This window comes from Coregonus clupeaformis, chromosome 13 (assembly GCF_020615455.1).
Source record: "Coregonus clupeaformis isolate EN_2021a chromosome 13, ASM2061545v1, whole genome shotgun sequence".
Lineage (NCBI taxonomy): Eukaryota > Metazoa > Chordata > Actinopteri > Salmoniformes > Salmonidae > Coregonus > Coregonus clupeaformis.
The window spans coordinates 45,611,950-45,618,526 of record NC_059204.1 but is presented as its reverse complement, the minus strand read 5'-3'; positions in this window follow the sequence as shown (position 1 = coordinate 45,618,526).

The following is a 6,577-nucleotide window of genomic DNA, read 5'->3' as shown; positions in this document are numbered from 1 at the left end:
GTTTACTTTATATGGAGAGCACTTGCAGCAAATGCTAATACATAGTGAACGGTCATTCGAATTTAGAGATACACTATGGAGGTTTAGTTGCTAGTTGTTTATGCCAAATTTGGCTTGAATGTTGACTATATGGTGTATATGATATACCTTGTCTTACGCAAACATTATATGCTTTTGATCATGGGTGTAGGGAGGTGTGCCCCTTTCTGTCCAATGAGGTCAGTTTTGGATAATATTTCTGCAAGTAAGAATAAGAATAGAGAAACACTAATAAAACCCTAATCTTCTACTCCATAAAAACCTAAAGCTGGAACAGTACAGTGGGAACTCTTGTTCAATGTGTCTCTAAATAACTCAGGCTCAGCTGTTCTGGAATTGTCCGGTGGCACCTTCCAACTAGATTCATTCTGACAACTCATGCGGTTTCTTACTGGAGCAGTGCAGATTCCTCCAAACCAATTGCCACTATGGTAGATATCTGTTACTCGGCTTGCAACGTTTCTTACTTATAGACAGTACATGCATTGATAGCTAAGGGAAATAGAATGACTAATGTAAAATATCTACAGTATAGCTGTATGTCTTTCACCCTGTCCCCTGGTTCACTTTCTCAGGTCAAATGTCTATACAATACCCATCCGTTTCTCCTAATTCATGCTTATAAAATCTTATCATTACTTTTTTCCTATGTCAGAACTGTTACAAAGTATTGCTGAATCACAGTACTCTGGGTCCAAATGTCAAACGAGTTGAATAACCAGATTGGACAAGGTGAGTGGGGTTGCGGTCACATACAGTATTGGCCACAAATTGTCTTATGGAAAACAATTGTGAGACAAGAGATAGAAAAGTCAATAAATTAGCACAAGAGAACACCTTTCACCCACTACTAGTTGAATATGTCTCACTACCTTTTGTGACATAATGGTTTAGTCATTGGCTGTCCTCATGGACTGAATCCCTTTCTCGGTTTACTTATTGTCATTTCCATGTAAAAGGCCCCATGAACAATAACAAGTGAAGTTTATAGGCACATGTGAAATTGGGTGTCAAATGAAAGCTAAGAGTCTATATTTTGGAGAAATTAAGTCATACCATGGATTCGGAAAGTATTCAGACCCCTTGACTTATTCTATATTTTGTTAAGTTACAATCTTATTTTGATTAAAACTCAAAATTCTGTTACCAAATTGGTAATGAACTTTCTGCCATTGAAATTGTCATCTGCTACTGTCCTCCCTTCCACTGGCATACTGTTATGTTCTGTTGATAACTATTTTCTTTCTCCTTCATCTGGTGGTCAAAGCAAGATTGTGAAAAGGCTGGACAATCCCTCCTTCCCTCCAATTAATGTCACCTCTCCCAGCTCTTAGTGCAGGGGTTCTCAAACGGTTTTAACCTACAGAAAGTGTAATGACAACAGTTCCTCTCTCAATGCGAAAAATATTTCCAACACTCCCCCTCGATAACCACAAAGCCTCGTGTGAAATAGAACATTGTCATGCTCTGATCCCATATCTCCACATAGTTTTGCTAACAGGTGTCCAGGCAGTGAGTGTAGTTTGATGTAGTTTACAATTGAAGTTACCTGCTGCAGTATATCTCCGAGTTCTGTGCTCAGCACTTTTGGCTCCAGTTGCTCTTGGTGTATCATACAATACGTCCATATGGCAGAGGGAGACATATTCATAATTAGAGTGCAGAGGCCTGTCCGCCTTCCCGCCATAGATGGAGCCACATCGTGCAAAAGCCAACCATTTGATCCCATGGGTTCTGTTTTTCGTCAATATAGCCACGCAGCACACTGAACATCCCCTGTCCCATTGCATGCTCTGGAATCGTGAGACAGAACAATATAGCATCCCCCGACATGTATAGTGAACAAAAGTCAATGCATGGGCATCACAGCTAACGTCCATTTGGATAGGATAAACTTGGGAGTTTGAGTCATTCAGTCAGAGTTTCCTTTTGATTGCTATAGCATAACTTATTAGTTTAAAAGTGTTATCTGACAAAAGTTATTGATGTGAGTTTCTGTGCCTCTGCCTCCCAATTAATATGTTTCACCATATTAATTGCGGCCGATAATATCAAAGTCTCTGCAATAGTGTGTGGTTTCATAGCATAGTGGGCCTAGCCATTCACCGTGGGAATGATTCAAGTGCAACGTGAAAAGTGCAGCCTTTTCCTACGATCTAAGGGCACTCTCTGGTTGAATAATTTTCATTTAGATTTGAATAATTGTAATATAGATTTTTTTTAAGTTAACCTCATTACAATTATTTTGAGATACAAAGACGATATAATAATATATAGATTTTTTTGTATATAGATTTTTCTCCGGATTTTGGAAATTCCCCTGCACCCCATTTTCATGTCAGGTGACAAATTAGGAATGTTACAGATAGAAACGCAGGGACGAGAGTTGATGTGATTCCTTATCAGAGACACATTTGTTCTACATGGTATACAGTGCATTCGGAAAGTATTCAGACCCATTCACTTTTTTTCACATTTTGTTACCTTACAGCCTTATTCTAAAATGGATTAAATAATATAATTTGTTTTTTAAAAATCTACACACAATACCCCATAATGATGAAGTGAAAACAGTATTTTTTTTATTTTTTTTTGCAAATGTATTAAAAATAAACAACTGAAATACCTTATTTAAAAAAGTATTCAGACCCTTTGCTCTGAGACTCGAAATTGAGCTCAGTTGCATCCTGTTTCCATTGATCATCCTTGAGATGTTTAAAAAATTTGATTGGAGTCCACCTGTGGTAAATTCAATTGATTGGACATGATTTGGAAAGGCACACACCTGTCTATATAAGGTCCCACAGTTGACAGTGCATGTCAGATCAAAAACCAAGCCATGAGGTCGAAGGAATTGTCCGTAGAGCTCCGAGACTGGATTGTGTCGAGGAGCAGATCTGGGGAAGGGTACCAAAAAATGTCTGCAGCATTGAAGGTCCCCAAGAACACAATGGCCTCCATCATTCTTAAATGGAAGAAGTTTGGAACCACCAAGACTCTTCCTAGAGCTGGCTGCCGCCAAACTGCGCAATTGGGGGAGAAGGGCTTGGTCAGGAAGGTGACCAAGAACCCGATAGTTACTCTGACAGAGCTCTAGAGTTCCTCTGTGGAGATGGGAGAACCTTCCAGAAGGACAACTATCTCTGCAGCACTCCACCAATCAGGCCATTATGGTTGAGTGGCCCGATGGAAGCCACTCCTCAGTAAAAGGAACATGACAGCCCGCTTGGAGTTTGCCAAAAGGCACCTAATGGACTCTCAGACCATGAGAAACAAGATTCTCTGGTCTGATGAAACTAAGACTGAACACTTTGGCCTGAATGCCAAGCGTCACATCTGGAGGAAACCAGTTTCCCCAGCCCCACCGCTCATCACTTGGCCAATACCATCCCTACGGTGAAGCATGGTGGTGGCAGCATCATGCTGTGAGGATGTTTTTCAGCGACAGGGACTGGGAGACTAGTCAGGATCGAGGGAAAGATGAACGGAGCAAAGTACAGAGAGATCCTTGATGAAAACCTGCTCCAGAGCGCTCAGGACCTCAGACTAGGGCGAAGGTTCACCTTCCAACAGGACAACAACCCTAAGCACACAGCCAAGACAACACAGGAGTGGCTTTGGGACAAGTCTCTGAATGTCCTTGAGTGGCCCAGCCAGAGCCTGGGCTTGAACCCAATCGAACATCTCTGGAGAGACCTGAAAATAGCTGTGCAGCGACACTCCCCATCCAACCTGACAGAGCTTGAGAGGATCTGCAGAGAAGAATGGGAGAACTCCCCAAATACAGGTGTGCCAAGCGTGTAGCGTCATACCCAAGAAGACTCAAGGCTGTAATCGCTGCCAAAGGTGCTTCAACAAAGTACTGAGTAGAGGGTCTGAATACTTATGTAAATTTGATATTTCAGTGATTTTTAAATATTATTTTAAACCTGTTTTTGCTTTGTCATTATGGGGTATTGTTTGTAGATTGATGAGGAAAAAAACAATTTAATAAATTTTAGAATAAGGCTGTAAGGTAACAAAATGTAGAAAAAGTCAAGGGGTCTGAATACTTTCCAAATGCACTGCACATTTTTTTTCATGGTTCTTCTTTATTTTTACTATTTTCTACATTGTAGAATAATGGTGAAGACATCAAAACTATGAAATAACACATATGGAATCATGTAGTAACCAAAAAAGTGTTAAACAAATTAAATATATGTTATATTTGTGACGAGTACTGAGGATATTAGCTAGCTGAATAAACTAAGTTAGTCTATTCCTGGAAACATTGAACTACTGTAGATTACAGCAATTATAATTTCTAAAGTGGAAGTTGGAAGAGTTGTATTTGATTGTTTCAGTGAATGGCTAGTGAGGGAGGCCTCACTTCCCCAGATGTTTAGTTAATTTCATTCCGATCTCCTTTGCATTAGTGTAGCCTTTTCTTTAGCCTGTCAACTATGTGTCTGTCTATCCCTGTTCTCTCCTCTCCACACAGGCCATACAAACGCCTCACACCGCGTGGCTGCTGCCTCTCTAACCTGGTGGTCCCTGCACGTATGACCCACGTGGAGTTCCAGGTCTCCGGCAGCCTCTGGAACTGCCGTTCTGCGGCCAACAAGGCAGAGTTCATCTCAGCCTATGCTACCCTCCAGTCCCTCGACTTCTTGGCGCTGACGGAAACATGGATTACCACAGAAAACACTGCTACTCCTACTGCTCTCTCCTCGTCTGACCATGTGTTCTCCCATACCCCGAGAGCATCTGGTCAGCGGGGTGGTGGCACAGGAATCCTCATCTCTCCCAAGTGGACATTCTCTCTTTCTCTCCTGACCCATCTGTCTATCTCCTCATTTGAATTCCATGCTGTCACAGTCACTAGCCCATTCAAGCTTAACATCCTTAACATTTATCGCCCTCCAGGTTCCCTTGGAGAGTTCATCAATGAGCTTGACGCCTTGATCAGTTCCTTTCCTGAGGATGGCTCACCCCTCACAGTTCTGGGTGACTTTAACCTCCCTACGTCTACCTTTGACTCATTTCTCTCTGCCTCCTTCTTTCCACTCCTCTCCTCTTTTGACCTCACCCTCTCACCGTCTCCCCCTACTCACAAGGCAGGCAATACGCTTGACCTCATCTTTACTAGATGCTGTTCTTCTACTAATCTCACTGCAACTCCCCTCCATGTCTCCGACCACTACTTTGTATCCTTTTCTCTCTCGCTCTCCTCCAACACTACTCACTCTGCCCCTACTTAGATGGTAATGCGCCGTCGCGACCTTCGCTCTCTCTCTCCCGCTGCTCTCTCCTCTTCCATCCTATCATCTCTTCCCTCTGCTGAATCCTTCTCCCTCCAATCTCCTGATTCTGCCTCCTCAACCCTCCTCTCCTCCCTTTCTGCATCTTTTGACTCTCTATGTCCCCTATCCTCCCGGCCGGCTCGGTCCTCCACTCCTGCTCCGTGGCTTGACGACTCATTGCGAGCTCACAGAACAGGGCTCCGGGAAGCCGAGCGGAAATGGAGGAAAACTAGACTCCCTGCCGACCTGTCATCTTTTCACTCCCTCCTCTCTACATTTTCTTCCTCTGTTTCTGCTGCTAAAGCCACTTTCTACCACTCTTTGCGTCCTACCTCACAGGTCGCTCCTACCAGGTGGCGTGGCGAGAATCTGTCTCCGCACCACGTGCACTCACCACTGGTGTCCCCCAGGGCTCAGTTCTGGGCCCTCTCCTATTCGCTCTATACACCAAGTCACTTGGCTCTGTCATATCCTCACATGGTCTCTCCTATCATTGCTACGCAGACGACACACAATTAATCTTCTCCTTTCCCCCTTCTGATAACCAGGTGGCGAATCGCATCTCTGCATGTCTGGCAGACATATCAGTGTGGATGACAGATCACCACCTCAAGCTGAACCTCGGCAAGACGGAGCTGCTCTTCCTCCCGGGGAAGGACTGCCCGTTCCATGATCTCGCCATCACGGTTGATAACTCAGTTGTGTCTTCCTCCCAGAGTGCAAAGAGCCTTGGCGTGACCCTGGACAACACCCTGTCGTTCTCCGCTAACATCAAAGCGGTGACCCGATCCTGTAGGTCACCGCTTTGATGTTAGCTCTACAACATTCGCAGAGTACAACCCTACCTTACACAGGAAGCGGCACAGGTCCTAATCCAGGCACTTGTCATCTCCCGTCTGGATTACTGCAACTCGCTGTAATTACTGCCTGTGCCATTAAACCCCTACAACTCATCCAGAACGCTGCAGCCCGTTTGGTGTTCAACCTTCCCAAGTTCTCTCACGTCACCCCGCTCCTCCGCACACGAAGCCTGCATTTGCTACAAGACCATGGTGCTTGCCTACGGAGCTGTGAGGGGAACGGCACCTCCGTACCTTCAGGCTCTGATCAGTCCCTACACCCAAACGAGGGCATTGCGTTCATCCACCTCTGGCCTGCTGGCCCCCCTACCTCTGCGGAAGCACAGTTCCCGCTCAGCCCAGTCAAAACTGTTTGCTGCTCTGGCACCCCAATGGTGGAACAAGCTCCCTCAC